The sequence below is a fragment of the Pinus tabuliformis genome, chromosome 5_2 (genome assembly GCF_031772625.1).
Source record: "Pinus tabuliformis cultivar Carrire ecotype Pingquan chromosome 5_2, CPIR1, whole genome shotgun sequence".
Taxonomy (NCBI): domain Eukaryota; kingdom Viridiplantae; phylum Streptophyta; class Pinopsida; order Pinales; family Pinaceae; genus Pinus; species Pinus tabuliformis.
The window spans coordinates 458,248,078-458,272,516 of NC_142306.1; the positions used below are offsets into that span (position 1 = coordinate 458,248,078).

Sequence of the window (24,439 nt, forward strand, 5' to 3'; positions counted from 1 at the left end):
AATCAATACAGAGTATCCAAGTCCCATCCTTCTTTTGTACCAACACGATCGAGCTCCCACAAGGTGATGAACTTAGACAAATGTGACCTTTCTGTAACAGCTCCTGAATTTACCTCTTGATTTCATCGTTCTCCGGAACGAAGCGCCGATAGATTGGTCCATTGGGAAACAGCGCACCTGGGGTCAGATCGATGGAGTGCTTGACCTAATAGTGCAGAGGAACCCCTGTGGGGGAGGTGAAGATGTTCTCGTACTCCTCCACGACCTTGTCCATCTGTAGTTGTCGTGCAGAGGGGGCCTGTTTGGAGGTCGTGGCCACCATCTTCTTCTTTCCTTGAGGGTGTATCATCAGGAAAACAAATTTCTCGGTTTTGGAAATGAGCTTAGTGCATTGTTTTGCAGTAACCAAAGAGATGGCGGTAGGTAGTGCTACCTCTGGTATCCTGTACAACTTATTTCCCAAAGTAACAATAACAACACAGGGCCTTGATTCATACATCATGTCGCTTCCACAAGTATGGTTGTCCTAATAATACATCACAAACTTCAAGGGGAGCAATGTCACACAATACCTCATCTATGAAGGGCTTGATGTTGTATGGAATGCAACATTGTTGGCTTATGCGAAGATCCCGTCCTTGGTGAAGCCACCCGATGGTGTGCAGTTGTGGATGTGCTATGGTCAGTAAGCCCAACCGCTTCATGACCTATGCCGAAATGAGGTTTTTTTGGCTCCCGTTGTCAACAATGAACTGTAGCGGGGATCCCTTTACCCACATTTTAGAGTGGAAGAGACGCTCCTCCTCCTCTGGATCTTTAGGTTCCTCCTTCTGTATCTTCATGGTGGAAAAAGTGGCGTTGGGCTCCGAATCGATAATCTGCTTCCCTTTGTCATTCCCCTTGTCGGGTTTTGACTCAGAGTCAAAACATGCATTTGATTCTGAAACCTTTAGCTTGGCCACTAGTGACTTCTTGTCCCAACACTCACTTGTGTTGTGAGTGGAGCTCTTATGGAACTTTTTAGGGCCTAAATCTACCTCAGGCTAAGAAAGGCAGGATCTAGGGTAACATCAAACCACACTTAACCTAGTAGCTAGCCCTACCAGGTCGGGAGAGGGCTCTCTCCTTGTCAATCTCAGAAGAATATGGTCAATAGAGCTTGAGATGACTGATGTAAAGACTGATTTTAGGCTAGGTATATGCTCAGAAGAGTTTTATTGAATTTAATTTTGGTTTGCTGGCTCAAATGTGAAAGGCAGATTTGGGTCCGGGGAATGGACACAGTCTTGCAGAGATCTCTATGGGGTGAGGTAGGAAAATGGTTTAGTACTTCAAATTGAGTGAGATGGAGAGCTTTAAGACTGGTGAGGAGTTGGAGAGGGCATGAAAGTCTTAGGGATCCTCTTCAAATAGTTGACAACATAAATAACTAAATAGACCCTAGGTAGAGCACTACAACATCAATGAGTTCTACCTATATCCTTGTTTCATTTAGTTAAGATGAACAGAGAGAGATGATGGCATACATACACATGTAAACTTGCAATTATAGAAGGAAAAACAATACCAAATAAAGTTGCCACAATAATCCCACAAAGTGCTGCAAACCCTGGTCTATTCCTTTGCCAAACTGCAGAAATGAATGTACAATAACGCTCAAAGCATTCACAAGAGTCCAACCTTTACAAATGACTGAAAAACTACTAGATATAGGCAAAAAAAAACTAATGCTAGGCTTTAGGGGTCGAATTCATGAGTTTAGGAGCTGTTTCAACAAGATCTAAACTAAGAATTGAAAAGTAGGCAGTGGAACAACTTGCCTCTAAAACCTAGGAAACTGATTCATTCAGTTTCAAACTACCTTTTTATGATGTATCTACCTCCATGAGTGAAATTTTATCATATTTACATCAAAATCCATCAATTTACATAAAATTACATCATGATTTTGACCATAAGAGAGATAAAAGTCAAACTGAGAAAAAACTAGGCGAAAAACAGAGTTTTTGGGCAAAAAAGTCACTTTTCCATCCTGTGCGTCGCGCCTCTATCCCTGTGCACTGCGCCTTTTTTCAGCTGATTTTGGAGACCTTCCCATGCACTAAATTTGCTCCAAGTGGGCTTGTTGAAACTTTCTATCTGTCTTTTTTCCAGAACATGTGGAATTTCTAAATTTGGTGTCCATTTTCCCCTCCAAAAATGAGTTCTCCCAACACTGCTTCCTGTGTGGCCAAAAAGGGGCAGAAAGGGCATTTTTGAGGTGTTTTTGACCCTTTTGGAAGCTCAAAACTTGACAAAATTTCTTGGACATGTGTAGGAATCCATATTTTTGCATGAGGAATCCAAAAATGCTGAATTTTCCTCCAAAGGAGGTCCCTAGCAAAAGCGCGCGTCAGGTGGCGCGACGCACTGGGTAGAAAAACCTGTTTTTTGCTCCAAAAATTCAAAATTTAGAAAAAGTATCCCAAATTTCTTGAAATTTGAGCTGTGTGTCCTGTATCAAGTGTTGTGTTGGGCTAAGGAAGCCTCAGCCAAAATCTAGAGCTTGTCTTTCTCTTTTCTCTTCCTTAATGCTTTCCCCAACTTGGCCTTAAAAGTCCTAATTCGTGCTTTACAAACTTTGTTTCTCGCCAAATAGTGATAGGCCATGTGCCTCAATATCTTTTTCTCTTTGTTGGCCTTCTCCAACATCTTTTCCAAGTGCATGTTTTTCCTCTCAAGCCAAGATTCACGATCAGCTTCAATTTCTTGTTCAAGTGGTGTCAACTTGACTTTCCTCCTCTTGGCAGCTTGTCGGTTTTCTCTTATGTTTTGGAGCTCCATGATGGTTTGTTGATCCTCTAACTGTTTGTTCCTCTGCTCAAGATAGTTGATTATCCACTTGGATCTTTCCAGGTTGAGAGACAAGTCATGAATGTCATCTTGCTGCTCTTGAATGATCTCCTTGAGCTTTGAGCCCAAATCAGTGTCATCATCCTGAATGAGAATGAAATTTGCCTCTTGGCCTTCTAAAGGCCCCTCATCATGCAATGGTTGCTTACCCTTGTCCTGTACCTACTCTGCTGTTGAAGGAAACGAGACCCCTTCCACCCCGGGTAGAGATAGTATTCATTTTTCTACTACAAACAATCTCCTTGTGCCCTTTTGGTAAGTGACAAACACTGGCACACTAGTGGTTTGAGTTTCATGCACCTCTTGCTGATGTAAAAGCTCTCCTGCCTCATGAAAAGCTGATGGGGGCACTTGAGGACTAGTAAAGACCTCATGTGAAATGAAATCCTCGCATGAAACATTCAGTAAACTAAGTTGATGCAAAACCACAATTTTGATTAATGCAAAGTGATAGATGTTGTTATACTACTGATGAGGAGGTTTCCGTTGCACTAATGTGGTCATTTCAATATTCCGACAAATGAAATAGGGGAGGTTCATCATCCTCACCCTAGTGAAATACATCAATAATCTGATATGATAGGTGTATAGGCAAGAAAATCTGCCTTCACAGCTGAAATATTTGATTATGAGTTTCATAAGGGGAGCATATGTTTCCCTTAGGTACCTGAAAGGGAAGACCCTACTGACATGCCTCTGAAAAGAAGCCTTGATATAAGGCTCATAATAATCTATGTCCACCAGTTGTCCCTTATTCCACTGCTCAACCACATTTGGAATACCGGTTTCTTGAGCTATAGTCTCAGGTGTCAAAGTGAATGTCACACCTGCCAAATTGACTTGGCCATTGTGAAAATGGAGCACAAAAAGTCTGGAAAGCTCATGTTAGTATTTGACTCTTTCCACCATCTCACAAAATTGGTAACAAGATTGATGTTGGAAGCATGTTATAGCAAGAGGGCAAGCCAATAGCTCAGTAAGTGTAGTAGGTTCCCTTCGATTATGTTTTCCACTCTTGTGAGGTCTCCTTGGTGCATGAACTTCTTTGGAGGAGTCACTGACTGTTTCCTCATTTCTATCATAAGATGAATTTGACTCCATGTTTGCCAATGCTTGATTTTTCTTAGATGAGTATGAAGAGATTTTATAGTGTCAATAATTATTTGCTGCTAAACAAGAGGGATTTGATAAGGACTGTGAAGGGATTGTGAATAGGGGGTTTGGGATGTTGCTTGTAGGGTTATTTGGGAATTTCAGGGTTTGGGGAATGATGTTTAGGGTTTTGGGATATCAATTTAGGGTTTGGGAGTAGTGGGATTAGGGATTATGGTTTTCAGTTTTGGGGATAGGGGGAATAGGTAAGTGTAAGTGAAAAATGGAAGGAGAAAGGAAGTGAATGAAATTGTAGTGAGGGGGTGCAAAAATGGTAGGATGGGATTTAGACAGCAAAAACTGTAATTTGCAAACCCTAGAAGTTTTCTCAATACAACTGTGCAAGGAACTAGGGTTTTGTTTTTAACCCATTGAAATACTATAAACATTGATGAAAACCCTTACATTGGCAATATGGAGGTGTTAACTTACTTGTGGAATGAAGAATTTTCAATTTTGGAGCTTTGGAGGAAGATTTGGATGATTTTGGGCTTTGGAGACTGGTGCGCCGTTCCCGCTCACAGGTGCACCGCGCCTCTCTGGTGCATCGCGCCAGTTAGAAACTCAGTGTAAATTTTTCTCTGTGTGTGCTGCGCAGGCCAGGTGCTTGCGCCTTGACCCAAGTGCGTTGCGCCTCTAAATTTTGACAGTTTGAATGCAAAATCGCTCCTTAGGCTCGAAAACATGATTTAGCACTTCTTCTTTCCCCTTTAGCACAAAAATGAGCTTCTTTGACATGAAAAGACTTTATATACCAATGATTTTGATTTTTCACTTATGAAAACCCACTTTCCTAATGTTTGTCTTTCACTTGTTTTTTCAAACTCTGTTTTGGGCAGTTTGTCTTGCTTTTTGCCTTTGATGGACTAAATGCTTTGAAATTTTGATTCTTTTGCAGGAACTGGAGTGCAGGAGCTTGGCAAGGTGACCAGGGCTGCATCTTGAAATTATTACATATAGAAAAAATGAAATTACATGAAATTTTGTACATAAAACATAGAAAACTCTGTTTTTCCTCAAAATAAGGTTTTGAGAAAAATCAATCACTGAGCATGTGAATATTGAAATTTTTGTTGCTGAGACTTTATTTGACCTCCTCATGTGCCTGCTAACCATTATTGAGTGTTTACAAGGCCTTATTGACAAAACCCTAGACCTAATGAGACTGAAAACCCTAAAAATGACTTTTGCAGATGTAAAGGAAAAAATCACTGCAAATGATCTAAATATATGAAAATGGGCCAACAGGTAAAGATCATGAGGGAAAATTTATAATATGCCACTACCATCAGATGATCCATGACCCTAATGGAATGTAGTTGATCGAATGAGACACCTAACATGCAATGCAACAAGATAATTTGATCACTGATGGAGGGATGAAGATATAGACACTAACAAAACTCACACCACTTTCCCGTGCCCTTTTTGGCTTCACGACATTTTTCTTTGCTTGCAGCTTTGACGGGTTGTCTTGGGTTGCCCCGCCTTGGCTTTGTCCTTTTTTCTATGGTTTGGGGGAACCTTTCCCTTGCTTCGGATTCGCAAATCCAGAGTATCGCTACTTCTGTTTAAAATTTTTCTCGACCTTGACGACGTATCGGTATGTCGTGCCAAGTGAGGAGATGTTCAAGAATTATATTTCTTCCTAGATGTACTTGTGCAGATAGTCATGGTATTTGAATACCAAATGTTGCTCTGAATCCTCGATACCCAACTTTGTGCAAAGGGTATGGAAAATATTGGTAAACTCTGGCACGTTGTTGTTGGGAAAAGTATCCAATACGGAATGACCCTATCCCACTCTAAGGGTGATAGTACCTCAGCAACAACCGAATGCAAAGCTATTCAAGATTACTTCTTTATGAGATGTAAGAGAGAGGAGAAAGAGATCCACTAACCGTTATCTTCCGCTAATGGTTGATCCAATCTTCCCTCTTTGCTGCTTGTTCCCAACTCCTTGCTCTTTCACTGGCCCAGCTACACCAAGATCCTGCAAAATCACAAGAAAGGGAAACTACAAGAAGCATACATCCATAATTGATTCAAGGATTAGAATAAATCAAATATACAAGCATCAATACGCCATTGAGACACATGCATATAGAAGAACCTCAAATGCTTTATTAATGGAAGAAGTAAAGTTCTGAGAGTGTTACAACCATAAGAGGCCCAATCCAGCAACACCTCCCAGCAGAAAGAAATCTCCTCTTCACCTCCTTCAAGAAAATCACCCAATAGTTCTATACTCAAACCAACAGCACTTCCTTACATTCACAAGATTCCAGCCTCCTTAGACCTCATGAGAGAGCTCTATATATAGGAGATTTGGAGAAAGGATGAGTCAGCTTGAGTGGAGCTGACTAGTGTCCTCTCCCACTTCAGTTATTCTTCAGTTCTTGAGTCCACGTGGAGTTTCTTGCTTCCACTTGGAGATCTAGATCCTCTTACTCATCACAAGGCGAATTCCCTGATCCAAGTGTCATTTTGGAAGCTTCCTGGGCATTTGACACCTTGAGGAATGACTGTGCCACTTGGCCAATCTCGCCCAGCGCAGGTAGCCTTCATTGCTGTTGACATTCAACGCAGGTACAGAGTGGAGTAGTTGACATTCAGCGCAGATGCTCAGTGGAGCAGTTGACATGATCCAGAATTTGCTTGTTTTTGAGTGTTTTCAGGTGGAGAACTGATATTTAGTGCTGTGGTTTGCTGACCTTGTTCCTCTAGGGGTAGGAACAACATGTTTAGGGACTTTGGATCCCTCAGATTATCGACATTTCATGCTTCATGCTGTAAGGCACAAAAATGTCTATAACAGTTGCCCCCTAAAGTATGAGGTCGTTTATCGGGTGAAATGCTTTATCAGGAGGATCCGAAGTTCATTCAATCGCTGAGAGGTGCCCTGTAATAAAATACAATACAATACATTATTTTTCATTCTGCTTTCATGATCTAGCTGAGGCGGGCATTCCCATGCTCAGCTTTATAAATTCATTTTGGTACATAGAACAGACGATCGTCTGATGGTAGACTGATAATTCTCTGCTGAAATTATCATCCTTTGAGTAGGATGATCATCTGCTGTAATAATGTACATACCAAATGTCTTTATATTTCCTGAATATATATCGCAGCCCGGATGGATGAAACTAGATCCGGGGTCTTCAAACTCGTTCGATCTTCACTCTAAGTACAAGTCGATCCATGTGAGAATTGCGCTGAAGTCGAACATGGAAAGACATCGCTTGATTACCAGTCAATAATGTAAACCATTAACAAGCGCGAGAGGAATCACCGATAATGATAATGACCCTCAAGGTACTGCAGTACAATTCACGTGGTGTGAATAAAGGACTTGGCGTCGAACACCACGCAAAATCTTCTGGTCGAAGGTCATTGATGTATACCTGTCGCCGGAAGTGAGAAACTTGCCATTGAGGCATGCAAGCTTCAAAGTACTGAGGGGGGTGTTCCTAGATCAACTTCTTGGATAATGAGCTGAAGTCGACAAGAAGCGATCCATCAAAGGAGGGCCTTAATGTATCCCACATCAGTGACACGGAACGGAGCTAATGATTTTAGTGGAGGTGAAAACAATCTGTGAAATATGATTTAGGGTGGCGATCATGGGTGAATGAAGGATAATGTATGGCAGTGGATGGGACACGGTTAACTCTTTCTGAACAACATCTCTTGAACATATAACGACACTGATGTGATGGATCGGTAGCATTACCCCAAATGTGGATGGTTTGGCGAGACCATGGTGATGAGACCGGTGAATGAAACAACCCAACCCGATGTGATACGGAGGAAAAGTGTCATGTTCAAGAGCGACTTGCTACCATTAAAGCTTTGAGGTTCTCCCAATTTTTCCCCAGTCATTTCTGACCAGTACCTCTTTATTTTTGTCAAGCTTGAGGAGGATAACATATGCTTGTTCTATAACCTGCCCTTCGGGCAAGCCCATCGCTATGTTTTAACGAGCCTAGCGATAGGGAAACTTGTTCTCGTCTAAAGACAAGTTTGTCGCTATTTAATCATTTTAACGAGTCTAACGACAAGGAAAACTCGGTCCTTTTCATTTTTAGAGAGTCTGAAAAGGTACATAAAGTTAACTCCAAAATTCCTTTTTCGTCATCTAATCCCTTAAGTCCGAAAAAATATAAAACAATACAGAAGGGATGAGTTTTCGATAGTTTTAACGAGCCGAACAAAACAAGCGCTCGATCTTTTTGTGCAATAATCCCTCAGGTCCAAAAAGATTAAAATCTAGAGGAGGGATAGCTCTTCCGTCGTTTAACGAGCTGGAAGGCCAAAACTCGGAAATCTTTTCATATTTTATGAGTCAGTTGAAAAGAGCTTAAAGAAGACTCGTCTTTTGAGGAACGAGTGATGAACAGGGATAGCAGCTGATTCCAGGTATAGGTTGAAATTTTCCAATCACGGCAGTGTCACAAGGATGGCTAGGTGAAATCACTCTTCGCAGTTGTTCCTCAAAATGGGTAAACAATCATATGGAGGTGAACGATCGACCAAATGAAAGTGGAGGTGGCAGGTGCAAAACACGATCAAGGCTTTTATGGTTGATCAGGTTACATACTTAATGGTTATTTACCGGGATGGGTTCATTTTTTAACGAGCTTGAATGCGCCAAAACACTGCTCAATCTTATGTTTATTTTTTAACGAGCATGAACTATGTGCTAAAACTGCTCGGTGATAAGTTTGCATGCCCCCAGCATAATAATGAAAATCGAGGTGCACACCCCCCAAGCTTCATTGCATTCAACTCGGTGGTTGGAATGAAGGTTTTCCTCGGGGATTTGTTTCATTTTTTAATGAGGTTGACACAAGATTAGAACCGTCCTCAGAGTCCAAATCCATCAGACATAGAAGGTTTCATATTCCACTGTGGCCACTTCCGCCAGATTACTTGGGGGCGGTAGGGCAAAAGTACCCATTAAGGCAGGGTCTTTTAGGAGACCTACTCCGATATTTTGGAGTGAATGATTCCTTCCATGGATCATTGGAATGCTTCCCGTAACTTGTGAACTGTTGTGGAGAAAAGTTTGTTGGTCGACGATTGTAATTCCTCCTTGGAAGGGAAATACAATCTTCCTGAAGTAGGTCGACACAACTGCGGCCATGGCATAGATCCATGGTCTTCCGAGTAGGATGTTGTAATCGAGGTTTCCATCAATTACTTCAACATCAATTCCTACTGTTTTGCCCCCCAGTTCAACTTGCAAGTTACTTAAAATCCCGTATGGAGTGTATGATCGTCCATCAAATGCTTTTAACGTCGTTTACGATTTCGACAGGGGTGGTGAGCCTAAATCTTTCCAGCAACTCATCGACATAAGACATGTATATGCCCCCTCATCAATAATTGTTCGATGAACAGTTTTGTTGAGGGCTTTCACTTGAATAAGGAAATCTAGTTGAGCTGGTAACTGAGGGTCATATCCTTTATGATCAAAGGCCACAAGATTGGAATCCATTGGGCCAATCCCATCTATTGCTGATAATAAAGTTTGATTTTGGGAGGGGCAATTTTGCGGTACCTCAAGTGTCGACATAGCGGATGGCGATTGGGCCAGGTCCTCTATTATATTATAATTCTGTGCTATTTTGGCACGAGGATTAAATGTCGATTTGTGTACTACTCCTTTTGGCAACTTTATCATTGGTTCAGGAATGATGGGTGGCACAACTTTGGTCAAAGTTGTCGTCGAACTACTAGGTTGTTCATCAGCCTTGTTATTCGACAGCCGTGGATTCTCGTAATCTTTATTCCTTGTCAAAGCATTATTCTGCTGCTTTGAGGTAGACAACATAAGCACTTGGGATCGGGAAGCATGTTGATTAGCAACCAGATTTTGACCTGGATTAGGAAACGGATCAGTCAATACTGCTGGGGTTTTTGAACTCTTGAAGAGTTTCTTAACTTCAGCTATATGTGGACAATCTTTCGTCCAATGATCCTCATCGCATATATGACACCCTGCCAGGGGTTTCCTTTTTCTCCCTGTCTTTTTCTTCTTGCCCCCTGGCTGCTTCAGTTGTTTACCCTTGTCGGTCGACATGGCATTTACTTCTGAGGCAAGAAGTTCTTCATTTGCATTTTGATTAGAAATTTTGTGTTTTCTAATCACGCCATCGCCGGCGTGAGAGTCATTGTTTGATTTAGGAGGAGGAGGAATTGAGAATTCCGGTCTAGGGGCGTCAGGTATTTTGTCGTAGAGCGTGCCGGACTGAGTATAGACCAAGTCCAGATATTGTGCACGAGCGATAACCTGCTCTTCCGTTACGACTCCCCCCTTTGCCACATCTTCCGTGATGGCAGGAAGTAATGACTTGATAAACCATTCAGCTAATAGCTGATCGGGAACGTACATTTTTACCATCCTACGACGGCGTCGCCACTCATGTATATGATCAGATATGTGGGTGGCAGTCGTCTGTTTGAAGTTGGTAAGGAGTTTTGTTCCCGTTTCATACCTTATTGGTAATTGAAAATGGGTTAAAAAGGTTGTGGCTAAGGTACTGAAGTTTTCGAACGAAGCTCTAGGCAATTCAATGTACCATTTTGCCGCTGGACCCGTTAACATCCTCTGAAAGAGGCGAAGTCGTATCGAATCATCATTCAGGGTGTTTGATGAACACCATAGATGGAATGTCATCACATGATTCGACGGATCTTCACCCGGATTTCCATTAAATTTAGGAATGTCTGACGGAAGTTTATGTGGAATTGCCGGCCACCAAGGGGCATAAGCAATTGGATCATTCGTCAGCCGGTTTAGATCTGGTAGTTCTAGAGTTGCTACAAAGGGCAACTGTTGGTTCAGGTTAGGCGAAGCATATCCAGGATAAGATGGTATCGCCTGAGCAATGGGTCTTTGCAGACCAGCATAATGCTGACAACTTTGACAAGGTTGATGGGCATAACCATTATAGTATGGTTGCCCATTACTTACAAAGACTTGTTGCTCAGGTCCTTGATATGATTGCTGGAATGGCGTTTGTTGAGATTGAACCAGCTCTGGTTGTTGGACCATTTGCTGTTGACCAATACTGGATGATTGACCAAGATGAGGAGTCACAGTACTTGTTTGAGCCTGAGTCGCTCCAGATAAGGAGGCACTAACCTGAGGTTGTGATTGAGTCATTGAGACAAGATGCTGTTGTATTGCAACCTGAGAAACTTGGGGTCGACATACAACAGGTAGAGCTTGTACTTGCGACGCATTCACTATAGCAGGTATGGTGGGAATATTCGACACAGGGTGTACTGGTTGCGTTGAATATACAACTCCTGGTTGTTGAGGCAGTATCGGTACCCAACCGCTGGCTGTAATTCCAGTTTGACCTGAACTTTGTTGTAAACTCCCATATGGTTGTTCTCTCGGAGGGAACAATGAAAGAGCATACTGCCCTCCATATGGTGGAAATCCAGTACTTAAAGGGTAAATTGGCCTTTGAAGACACATTGGATCAATTTGTTGAGTTTCAACATAAGAAATACCAGATGATAATCCGGATGAAGAAATAGGAACTAACCATGTCGTCGTCCCTGATGGGACTCCGGCTTGTTGTTGATAACTTGCCGGCTCAGATGGTATACCGGCGTACATCGTTGGAGTAGCAGCAGGAGGCTCTGCTGCTGCTGTGTCGGACGACACAGTCTTAGATGTCGACGGTTGTTCAGACATATTGAGTCTATCCAATAGATTGCTTAGTGATTCTTCAGGAACTTCACTGGTGATAGACTAACTTCGAAGATCAACGAGGGAAAGGTGATGATTATTCCGCTTAAAATAAATTTTATAACGACGCTTTAGACACAACTTGCTTTTTCACTTTTTAAGAGTCGAGAAAAAGCTAAAGATGACTCTAGTCTCCTTCGATGTTTTAACGAGCCCGAAGTGACAAATGCTCGGATGGACTTTTTCAGTTATAGAGTTTGAAAAAGGCCAAAAGAAACTGCTCTGGAGATCTAGGCAGAGGGTGTGCCAAACCTTTCGCAAAACCACAGAATACGTTTTACGGTACGGGTGGTCGATCTTCGTGAATGCTGTGTTCACTGCATTGCGATCAGTAGGGCGGCCGACACGGCTTCCTATGGATAAAAGATATATGCCTATAGGGGTCTCCCAATATATACGCGATGGTACGTGGGAGCACAAGTCCGTATTGATACTTATCGCTTCACCGTGGAGGAATCACCCAACCACTCAACGCTAAGATATCACGTTTAACGACGCCGGAACACGTCTCTAGCTTAGACCTCTATGTGTTTGCGTTATGTTTCAAAGCGTTGTTAGGTTCATTCAATATATTTTAAGTTGATCTTTTTTAAAGTTTGCCTTTCAAGGTTCACCACGAGATGTTTTGATACAAATTCCTAAATGCAGTCTAAGATGAGAAGCAAGCTCTTCAAATCTTTTAACTTAGAAAATCCTAACTACTGAGGGAAAAGAAAGACAACATCTTTTCACACAGATCATAGAGCACACACTAATGCACTTTTTCCTAAATCAACATGCAAACTGTCAAAATGCACATGCACAATGCAGGTATTTCTTTTCTCTTTCTTAATGTTGGTGTAATACAAAAAGAAAGCTGTTGTATAACTTTGAATTCAATTTCAAGTGAAAGCAAACAAGCTTGTCCAAAATCAAAAGACACCTTAAGATTTACTTGTTTCGACACTAGAAATATATAAATTCAAACCATATGACGAAAGCAAAAGCTAATCAGCTATGAACAGCAAACAAACTAACTCTTAAGATCAAAACGACACTTATCACAAGTCTAGATCTAAGAGGTCACAGCAAGACTAGTTCACTTTCGTTATGGGAAACTGTAAATGATACAAGAAATACACAAAGAACAAACACAGTTTCTTTATACAACCAAGGCGGAATAGTGGCAAGGAAAGTTGGTTTCAGATAGGTACATTGACTGGTAAGAGGCTGCAAAAACAAGGGTGAAAACAGGGCAATAAACAGGAGGGAACTCCAGTAGCACTAGGCAAAACTGGTTCAGCGCAGGTAGTACACTGTCAGTTTGACATTCAGCGCAGGTAGCCCCTTCGGGAACTGCGCTGAAATGAAGACTGCCTTCACAGTGCCTGCACTGAAGAGACAAACTTTCGTTTTTCTCAGTTTCCGGGTCACAGATTTCTAAAAAATTCACAGTTTTTGGCCAAATCAGAAGCTATCAGTCAAGTACACACTAAGGGATGAAAAGCTATCACTAATAGCTATTTAGAGTCCTTGTGGATCAGCTCTTCAAATCATAAACTTGCCCAGCAACTGAGCTAGAGTAGCTGCCCTCTACTTTGCATTTGAAAGATCCAAATGCAGTTCGATTCGGTACTCCCTTTGTTTATGAAATGAATAGAAAAAACACAAACAACCAACAAGATACGATCCCCAGTGGAGTCGCCAATTTGTTGTTGGGAAAAGTATCCAATACGGAATGACCCTATCCCACTCTAAGGGTGATAGTACCTCAGCAACAACCGAATGCAAAGCTATTCAAGATTACTTCTTTATGAGATGTAAGAGAGAGGAGAAAGAGATCCACTAACCGTTATCTTCCGCTAATGGTTGATCCAATCTTCCCTCTTTGCTGCTTGCTCCCAGCTCCTTGCTCTTTCACTGGCCCAACTACACCAAGATCCTGCAAAATCACAAGAAAGGGAAACTACAAGAAGCATACATCCATAATTGATTCAAGGATTAGAATAAATCAAATATACAAGCATCAATAAGCCATTGAGACACATGCATATAGAAGAACCTCAAATGCTTTATTAATGGAAGAAGTAAAGTTCTGAGAGTGTTACAACCATAAGAGGCCCAATCCAGCAACACCTCCCAACAGAAAGAAATCTCCTCTTCACCTCCTTCAAGCAAATCACCCAATAGTTCTATACTCAAACCAACAGCACTTCCTTACATTCACAAGATTCCAGCCTCCTTAGACCTCATGAGAGAGCTCTATATATAGGAGATTTGGAGAAAGGATGAGTCAGCTTGAGTGGAGCTGACTAGTGTCCTCTCCCACTTCAGTTATTCTTCAGTTCTTGAGTCCACTTGGAGTTTCTTGCTTCCACTTGGAGATCTAGATCCTCTTACTCATCACAAGGCGAATTCCCTGATCCAAGTGTCATTTTGGAAGCTTCCTGGGCATTTGACACCTTGAGGAATGACTGTGCCACTTGGCCAATCTCGCCTAGCGCAGGTAGCCTTCATTGCTATTGACATTCAACGCAGGTACAGAGTGGAGCAGTTGACATTCAGCGCAGATGCTTAGTGGAGCAGTTGACATGATCCAGAATTTGCTTGTTTTTGAGTGTTTTCAGGTGGAGAACTGATATTTAGTGCTGTGGTTTGCTGACCTTATTCCTCTAGGGGTAGGAACAACATGTTTAGGGACTTTGGATCCCTCAGATTATCGACATTTCATGCTTCATGCTGTAAGGCACAAAAATGTCTATAACACACGTCTTGGTCCCTTCCCTACCGCAACGTGGTCCACTTTATGTATTGATCCTCATAGCTTCCGACAGGGTAGTACTGCTCCTTGATAGCATCCCGGAATGAATTCCAAGTGGGTGTGGCTTAAAATAGTGAGCCATTACTTTCATCCTTCTGCTCACAGTAGGTTTTTCCACCAATCCTTGACGTGGGGGGCTGCTTTGAGAAGAGTGAAAATAATCTTTTCCCGACTGGAAAAATCATGAATAGAAAAATAAACCTCTAGCAAATTTAACCATTTATTGATGACATCTGCATCTATCTGACCCTCGAATATGGGGATTTCTAAATTAACTTCTACCTTAAATAGTGTGGTGTTTCTAGAGTAGTTGTTGGAAGTTGATGCGTCACCCCTGGGTAGTCGTTGAAGGATTTGGGCAAAGTTATCCATCATTACATTCCTTTGTCGTTCGAGGGCTTCTTCGAGCAAGATTTTGATAGGATCTCCTACCCCCTTGTCTTTCTTTTCATCTGCCATGGGAGGCCGTTTGGATTTGAAAAGCTGGTCTTGCAAAGGTTGGACTAGTTCAAGCCCTAACTCTTTATATCCCGACCTCGTTGGGGACATGCAAAGAAAAAATAGAGAAAAGCAGACTGCTCTGATACCACTGATCCGGATTTAAATAGGAACACAACAAATTACAGAGATAACCATAAACACAGAGATGCAGCAAAAATAATACTTCATTTCATTAATGTAAAATATTGAAATATTCTTACAGACATAAATGGAAATAAACCAACTAGGGCAATGGTATCTTATCTCTAAGAAGAGATGTGGCCGCTACATGCCTCTAAATTATGTTACAATGAGGCTCAAAGGCCTATTTATTGTTGAGAAACAATGGAAAACCCTAAACATCCAAAAACATAACCCTAGAAGATGAAACGCCAAACTGTGGGCCCTGTTTGGATAAATTGGTACATCAACTTCTCGGGGTCATAACTTTGGCATATGATCTCCATTTAACACGCAAAATATCTCATTAGAAATATCTATCCGATAACTACAACTATGGGAAGAGCAACATCTATGCATGGACCCATGTTGCTCCTAGTTTTCACAAAAAACATTGTTTAGGGCCTCAAAACGACTCCAGAAGTTCTGGACCCGAAAAACTGCTAAAAATAGTAAATTGTGCTACAATTAAGGAAATTGAAAAGCTGAAAGAAACAATGGTGGGGGTCCAAGTGGACTTGGCGGGTGGCCACCAATATCCACCTAGATCACATACTTATTACATGGCTCTCATGACTGAGCTCATTGAGTTAGAGCCTTCTTCATTTCAGGAAGTAGTTTCTCAACTTGTTTGGGTTGATTCCATGGTGGAAGAATATGAATCCATCATGGAGAACATTGTATGGGAGGTGGTTTCAAGACCAGAAGGGAAATCAATGTTTGGTTCCAGATGCTTAAAGCCCGAGTTTTGGTCAATGAAATGTTAAGACCCCGCAAAATGTGGGCGCGGAGTGCGAGAGTCTAAGGTTGTCCACCCCAAAATAATGTAAATTGTGTCGGCCTACCCATGGTCCGCGGACCATGGGATTGTATAACTAAAGCGAGGCTCTAAGTGTAAAATTCAATCTTGAGTCTTTTAAGAAGTAATAGATAGATGCGCAGGCATGGTTAGACTATAGCAGTGAATCTGAAGTGTATTGGGTCATAGTAGAGGGTAGAGGCTCTGCATCTGAGTGCGCAGAAAGGAGTCAAGTCTGTACCAGATCAAGCTTTGAAGGCATTATTAATAAATATCAGTTGGTTTGATATATTGTGCATCTGGTTCATAGATCTGTAATTGAATGTTATGTGTTGATAATACATGTTTATTTATCTACGCACACTTATATGTATGCTTATGATTGAGAATCTTCTTAGTAATTAACGAACAAACCCTAATTAAGGAAGAACTGGGTAATTAACATTGATCGCACTACGGCTGAGGCTGCGCGGTTCCATAGAACACCAGAAGCTTTCGGGTATGCGTAATCTAGTAAGCGCAAAGAGTGGATCAGGCATCAATCTCCCACATCAAGACATCCCTAGGGTGTGGAAACCTGGTTCCAGCACCCTCCCATACTACCTCAGGTGAGACCTCAGTCCGCGCTCTGTGGACTGTTGCCGAAAGGGCTGGTAGTACCGAGATTTTCTTGGCTAAACTCACTGTTGAACCTGGATCAGGCCCCACGTAGCCAACAAATGTTCCATTGCCAGGACCGGGATCTGCCTAAGGGATGTCTAATGCCGGAACACTGGGATCCCACAAAGAAGGAAATTGAAGAGTGGTTGGATCAAAAGATTCACAAGTTCGCGCAGGAAAACAGAGCTTCGCAACTATCTGAGAAAAGGTGGCTCGATCGCTACATGTATACAGAAATCCACGAGATTTTCTTTGCATCCTTTCCATCAGAGCTACATCGCGAGAGTAGCCGACAGCCAAGGAAGTTATAAGCTCAACCAACCGATAGTGTGAATCTTGGAGATGGTGCGCAGACCAGAGGCATCCGAACACAAGATCGTGAGAGCTGTGGACCACTGGCTCGACCAGATAATAGGGGGATTCATCACTAAGTTTGCGATAGACACAAATGTGAGCTATAGCAAAGCAAAAAAATGTTTTATCAAAGGATCGTGAGGTAAGTATATTAAATCTTTGAATACCTAGATTAAGATGTTGTTATGTGAAAATTGGGTCATGCGAATACATTAATGTTTGGAACGATGCGGAGCGGAAAAATCTACAAAGGTAGCAGAGAATTAGAGAATAGTCCGTTAATTTCACCGTCGCGATAGAGCGAGGAAGAGCTCACTCGGTTCTCTATGAGAAGTGCGGTTTGGTTGGTAAAGCAACGTGTCCCGCAGTTACCACCTCCACCCATGCCACCACCCGCTTCACCTCCCTCACCTCCATCTTCACCCACTCCACCTCCACTAACCCCATAGTTCAGCATGGTGAACATGATCAAGCTACTCGTATTCAGAGGAGTAGGAAATGAGGACCCAAACCAGTTCTGGTTTGTGGTAAGAGCAGTGTGGGAAGCTCAAAGGGTCACAGATGACAACATTAAGAAGGATACATTGGTGAGTGTGTTGTAGTATCACGCATTAATGTGGTATATTAAGCACTCTAACAACCACCCGAATGTAGGGATAGCAGAGATCCAGAATGCGTTGAACAAATAATTTAGCTAACCAAAGTCCGAGACACAGTCAATCATTAGGTTTAAAGAGATCGTGATGCTCCTGGGCGAGATCCCCTGGGATCTGGATCAATGACTGAAGAGTACGATCCATGAGGCTAATATGATGCTCACAGAGGCGCAGCACCACGCATGGTTTGTGGCATCTCTGACACCGCACCTGAGGATGACGTTGTCACAGCAGAAGCTTTCAACCTAGGCTGAAGCATTGGAAATGGTGATGAGGTTGCATGAGACCGTGATACAAGATCCTGGGTTGGGAATTCAACAAATCCATGCGCAACTACAGAATATATGCTTGGAGATGCAAAGTTTGAAGCAGGATAGGGCACCATGTCCAGAGGCACACGAAGAAGTGTGGTGTATAAAAAGCAAAGGCCAAGGCCATGACAAGGACCACTGTTTAGTATTCGCGAACTACTTGGCAGGGGGGACCAATGCTGTTGATACTAGAAGCACAGATAGGGCTGAATGCAACACCAGTGTTATGGAGCAGGATCTGTCAGATAGGAGGAAAACACACGACAGACAATTGTCACTTGCTGCAGAAGTATACACAGGCCCCACATCAACTGTTTTGTAATTTCTATAGGTCGATAGGCCACGACAAGCGCACTTTTCGCAGCTACGAGTTAATTATGGATCAGACCCTAGCATATAGGATGCAGACAGAAATGTGAGCCCTAGACCCAGCTGTGGGGATAGCGCGTGCCGGATTTCAGGGGCGAGGTCGAGGATGAGGAGGAATGGGACTAGGAAGGGGCCACGAATAGTGGATTTGTTACAATTAAGGAGGACCATGGCACTACGCTCGCAATTGCACCAATCCGATGAGAATATCTTGTTCATATTATGCTCTGTTTGATCATGAACCAGTGGATTGTCCTACATTGATCACACAGATGCACGAGAAAGGGGTACTCCAGCCTCCTCCGGCTCAGAATATCCAGATGATGAGGTCTGAACCACACGAAGAAGACCCCAACGTGAACATGATGCTTAGGAGTGGTGTAACCACAGGGGAAGACAAGGGGAAGCAGCCTGAGGAAGATACATGGGTTTGCAAAGCTCCTGCAAAGGAACTTGAGTTTGACTTGGAATGCGCAAAGGAGATGTTTATGGAAGCTAAGAAGAGCTTCACAGAGGCCTGCACTTTAGGTAGTAAGGATCAACTAGAGCTGGGAGTGGATCCTTTCATGCTTACTACCTTTCTGGAGAAATGTATGAAATTGACGCGTGACAATAAGGCAGTTAAAGGACTATAAGAGATGATCACTAGGTGCACGGGGTCGAGTGAACGGCACGAGGTCCGGAAACTGGGAAAGCATACATTGCGCACTGGAAGGGAGATGAGATAGATGGTGTAGATTAGTGAATATGAAATGGATCAGGTAATCTTGGAACTGGGATCAGACGCGAATGTGTTACCTAAGCAAACCTGGGAACGCATGGGTAGCCCGGCGTTGTAGTGGTCCCCTATTCAATTATGAATGGTGAACCAACATAAGATCGTGCCCATGGGAAGGTTTCAAGGAGTGACAGTTGATATTGAAGGCATGAACACACAGGCAAACTTTGAAGTGATAGAGATTTTCGATGATAGCAATCCTTATCCTACGTTGTTAGGAATAGATTGGGCGACTGATATGAATGGTGTCATCAACCTGAAGAAGAGGAAGATGGTATTCGAGAAAAAGTCCCCTACACGTAGTAGTCCCGTTAGACCCATTCGAAGGAGCACACTACACTGAACTCGTGCACGACGATGAAACCGACGATGAGCTGGATTGCATTTACCAGATAATTGCGCAAGATTAGGATCAGGTTAACCCAACTACAGATGGAAGAATCTCGTGGGAGTGCAACAACTCTTGCACTTTGGATTTAGATGAGGAAGTAGAATGCTGGCAGAACTAGTTGCACGAGGTGATGACATTAAATTGCAACATGATGATTAGATCATTATGTCGCGTAATGACAAAAGCAAGGGAACTGCCAACATATGATGACGTGACGGTGGTAGAGGAATTCCTAGACAAGGTTGAATGCGTAGTACCGGAACAACAACAATACGCTACGTTGGAAGGGATATTGTGCGCAACACCTGTACGGGGATGGAGTACACAACAAGAGACCATGGTAAGCTGGCGTGAAGGTAAAAGGTAGATGTGATTACAGGTTGGAAGCCCTCATTGCCGAACAAGAATCGGGTAGCCAGGACAGAGAAGTCTGCATGCTCACGTATGTCGATGGGTATAAACGGGGGTTGTGCCGTTCACAACCACACACTCCAGACTATGGATCGACACTCGGAACCAGTTACAACGGTAGGAAAAGTTACGCACACCGCAAAAGTCCCACATAGAAGCATTCAAAAGGGCATGCGAGATTCTGAACAAGGTTCACAAAGCTAGACGGACTGCTTGGGACCGATGCGTACGAGTGGTTAGATGGGCCAATAGGGCCATGTACAAGAATCTGAGTGCAGAGACGTTCCCAAAGATGAGGGGCAGAGTCAAGGCCATAGGTTTGGGAGGAAGGAATCCTCACATAATTGGAACGATTCGTAGGGACCAGGGTGAAGGAGTTATGCAACCACGCAGGTGAAAACATATGTAGATTTAGGAAGCCGTTCGGTAGGGGTACTTGAAAATTTGCGAACTCGAAGAAGATCAAGTACGTCTGAGGAATAAAAGTAGGATCTTGGACGAAGAAATCAACAAACTAGAAACTGGAATCACATAGGCAGGCCGCACCGAAGGAACCAAGTACGACAGAACAAGAGGGAGGCAGCCATACTACTGCATTAGAAGGATTTGTGGCTCTGCTACCATGGTTGTGGTTACACCTCACTAGACAAAGGAACCGAGGGAGCACACCGTATAAGGAAGAATGCGACACGCTGACTGACGCGAGGGTAATTGAGGGGTGCCCGCAGACTAGGCTGGCAGGTGTAGGGAAGCTTCGTGCAGGTGGTGTGCCCACCTGACTATCCATAGAAAGCATAGTCTTAGCACTCCAAGTCGTTGAAAGAGAGCGCGAGACTATAAACAAGTCTGTATAGGAGTTGAAGGGAAGGAGGTTACATGCAAGGTTAGTATGTCGCAGGGGTCGCGGTCGCGCATAAGCGACTGCGCTATTGTGCAGGTAGGCTAGAAGGTGACCGTTGATGTCACTGTTCATGACAAGAGGTCCAATTTAAGGTAGAAAGGAGCGGGCGGCAGGAAATTAAGACAGGAATTAAGAGCTAGATTCGAGACGATCTGCTGCCAAGAAGGTATTAATGACTTAGAAGTGGAGGGAATGGTCAAATTCAAATTCAAACGATACTATAAAATCCCTTGGGCTAGCCTCGAGGCAACACTTGGTTGTTTAAGATTTGAGCCAGTACAGAGCATTGAGCACCAAGCACTCTTGCCACCCTTGAGTACGCGACCGAATGGATCCAGTGTAGACACGATGATGGCTGCGAGAACCAGAGTGTGATTCGTGGAAGTTACCCCAGAGCCTCATATGATCCAGGAGGAGCCTAGAGAGGCGGCAGCTGCACCAGAGGTTCCAAAGTCACCACACACGTCGTGACCATAGAAAGAAAAGAAAATGATGGGGCCAGTCTGGGTATCACCATGGAACCCACAGTTTAGTAATTGTCAATGGCAGAGAAGGGCAGAGTTGTCACCCTTGAAACAAAGGAAGAGAAGGAAGATTTGCAAGCCTTGATCGCCCAAATTGAATCGCGGGACAATGAGGCGAAAAATGTCTCCCAAGTGCCTTCGACGATAAAGTTACCCCCCTACATCCTCCCGTGGAAGGGGAAAGCCAAGATACCAAAGGATCTAGAGGCCATGAAGAGTGCGCTCCAGACCCCACTCCTTCCTGATGAAATAAGGTTTGAAGGTTTGCCATTGGGACGGGTACCTAATATGAAGTTCGAAGACTAGGACCTTGTAGACGGCGAGAAGTTCCCACAGTTGGCCGTGGAGAAATTACTGAAGCAAAAATGGCTACATGGTGTAGAGAAGGCTGGGCTACTCCATCTACGATGGATACCCCACTACCACCGCGCGCCCGTCACCATTTTTGTCATCCGGCAACTACTGTGCCTAGTACATGATGGGTATCTCTGGCTGGAGGAGCTGATTCCCATCACGGCCAATCTAATTCACTAGATTTCTCGGCTGCCCATCAAAGGAAATGACCCCGCAGCCATAGCAGGAAAGAGTAGCGACTTGGCCCTCGCAGAAGCTATGAAGGCCAAATATAAGTTGGAGAAGAGGAAGCAAGGGTACGCAATTGCAAGCATCAAGGACCAAGGGGTGTGCGTAGCCACCCAGCTGTTGGCTGGCAAGATGATGAGGAAATGTCGTGCAGACGAAGTGTCAACGTCTATAATTGCATTGGCAGAGCAATGCGCAGAGGGGGTCCAGTTCAACTAGGTGTAGTTCCTCTGTGACGAGTTTTTGACAAACTACAGGGAGGCCTAGGAGTAAGGTAAGACCTTCCACTATGCGTGGTTGCTCTTATCCATCCTATTGGTTGCAGGAGAGTTACCGAAGGACAGCCAATTTCCCATGATTAAGAATGAGCTACCCGAAGCCGCGAGGTACACCTCACTCTGGGCTACGAAGGACGCAACAAGGGTTCGCGAGATAAAGGTGTTATGGGTGTTTGTGGAGGCGAGCATATGAACTTGGATCAATGGCAAGCCACGCTTGTCCCCTACCGTGCATAATAGCTTGCAAAGCGCGGCAGTTTTCAAGGCAGATATGCATAACCTGTATATCTGAGCACGTAAGGATCCCGCACGCAAATGGGTGAAGCTCCCATTCATCACAACCGATGATGCGATCTTTGCGATGATGAGTCATGGCCTTCAGAGTGGCTCAACCTAGACTTGGCGGCAATGGAGAAGATTGCCGAGTAGCAAGGGAAGAAGGACACCAAGCTGCACATCGCGCAGCTAGCTAAAAGAAGGCACCAGGAACAAGAGGTGGCCATGTAGCTGAAGGCGGTTGAGGCATCAGCGGCAGCACAGACGGCAGAGACTACAACCGTGCCAGTCAAAGAGCTTGAGGGAAGCTAGGAAATGTCTACAGAATGGGACATACAGGGGGAGGATTAGACAGAGGAACGCACAGACCCAGCACCGACATCGACTCAACTCAAGAGGCCGCACGTCTAGGAGAAGTCAGCCCTGTGGAAAAAGACAAAGGTATCAAAGACAAAGGATGCTTTTGAAGAATTAATGATGGAGCAGACAACTATGTTGGGGGTGCTCAGAGCATAGTTGCAGGCATTACAGGTGCGACCCCCAGGAATGATGACACCACACATTGCGGCAGGTACATCCAAAGCTGAGCAGATGTTGCGCACCTGCACAGTGAACACTTTGGTGTTACCAGAAGGCACAGTCTTAGCCGCAGCCGAGGGCGACAAGGCCACGACAAGTCAAATGAAGGGTTGGGGGTTGAATTTGGCCACCCTTCCCAGGGAAACCCTATACCAGCTACAGGATGGGGTAACTGCTGAGCTCCATACCAGGGAGGGCCACGCCCTCCAGGTCTTAAGCAAGCAAAAGGGAAATATCGAACAGCTCAACCTCCAGCGCGACGACCTGGTTGCACAGACCCGAGGATTGGAACAGGCCATGGAGGAGGCCTGTAGCAACATACTAGAGTTGGTTGTATTGACGGAACTCCCAACAGTAGAAAAGATTCACCAAATGGTGGCTGGAGTCCGCAAGGCCTAGGAGGTGGCAGCGAAGGTTCAGTTGGAGCTGAACCTATAGATCGCCGAGTTGCGTTTGAAGGCGTAGCCCTCCACACCCCCCAAAGTCAGAGAGCAGCGTGCCCACGCTATCCAACTGGGGCTGGAACAGATTGGCCAGGAAACACAGGATTGCACCAGGTTGCTGGAGCAAGCACTTACCATGTTGACACACCTGTAGGAAGACCCAAATCTGCAACACCTAGAGGCTAAGACGCGCGAGTTATAGCGGGAGTACGACAATGTTGGGGTACCGTAGAGACGGTTTCCCTTACTCAATAACTTGCCTGACTGTAGCAGGCAAGGGCACTAAAGGACCAACTAGACGTCGCGTGCCAAGATGAAGCAGTTCTCAAGGAATGCATCCAACCATGGATAGATGAAGCATTCACCATTACCACTACCATTGAAGGGAAACTGGCACAAATGCAGGCACTTTCTATGATTGGACAGGAAGGTGACCTTGCTTCCAAGAGTTCGGAGATTCGGATGCAGCAGATACAACAGACAGCCAAACAATGTGTTGTGGATACCCAAGCTGTGCACGACCTCCTGAATGGACTTCGCACGAAGATCACCGCACCAGCCGAGTGACTTGGGACGAGTCATGATGATTATGTTGGGGGCCTGTTGGGTAGTGGATCCCCCCCATAACAAGTTTTTGGGGCTTAAAGCCCGAGTTTTGGTCAATGAAATGTAAAGACCCCACAAAATGCGGGTGTGGAGCACGAGAGTCTAGGGTTGTCTAAAATAATGTAAAGTGTGTCGGCCTACCCATGGTCCGTGGACCATGGGATTGTATAAATAGAGCGAGGCTCTAAGTGTAAAAGTCAGTCTTGAGTATTTTAAGAAGTAATAGATAGATGCGAGGGCATGGTT

At 44.0% G+C, this 24,439-nt stretch overlaps 1 pseudogene; it reads left to right on the plus strand.

Moving 5' to 3' along the window:
- The window catches only part of LOC149159660 (ABC transporter G family member 35 pseudogene), a 41,227-nt pseudogene extending 17,073 nt beyond the window's left edge, over positions 1-24,154 (plus strand).
- Positions 24,155-24,439: the final 285 nt, after the last annotated feature.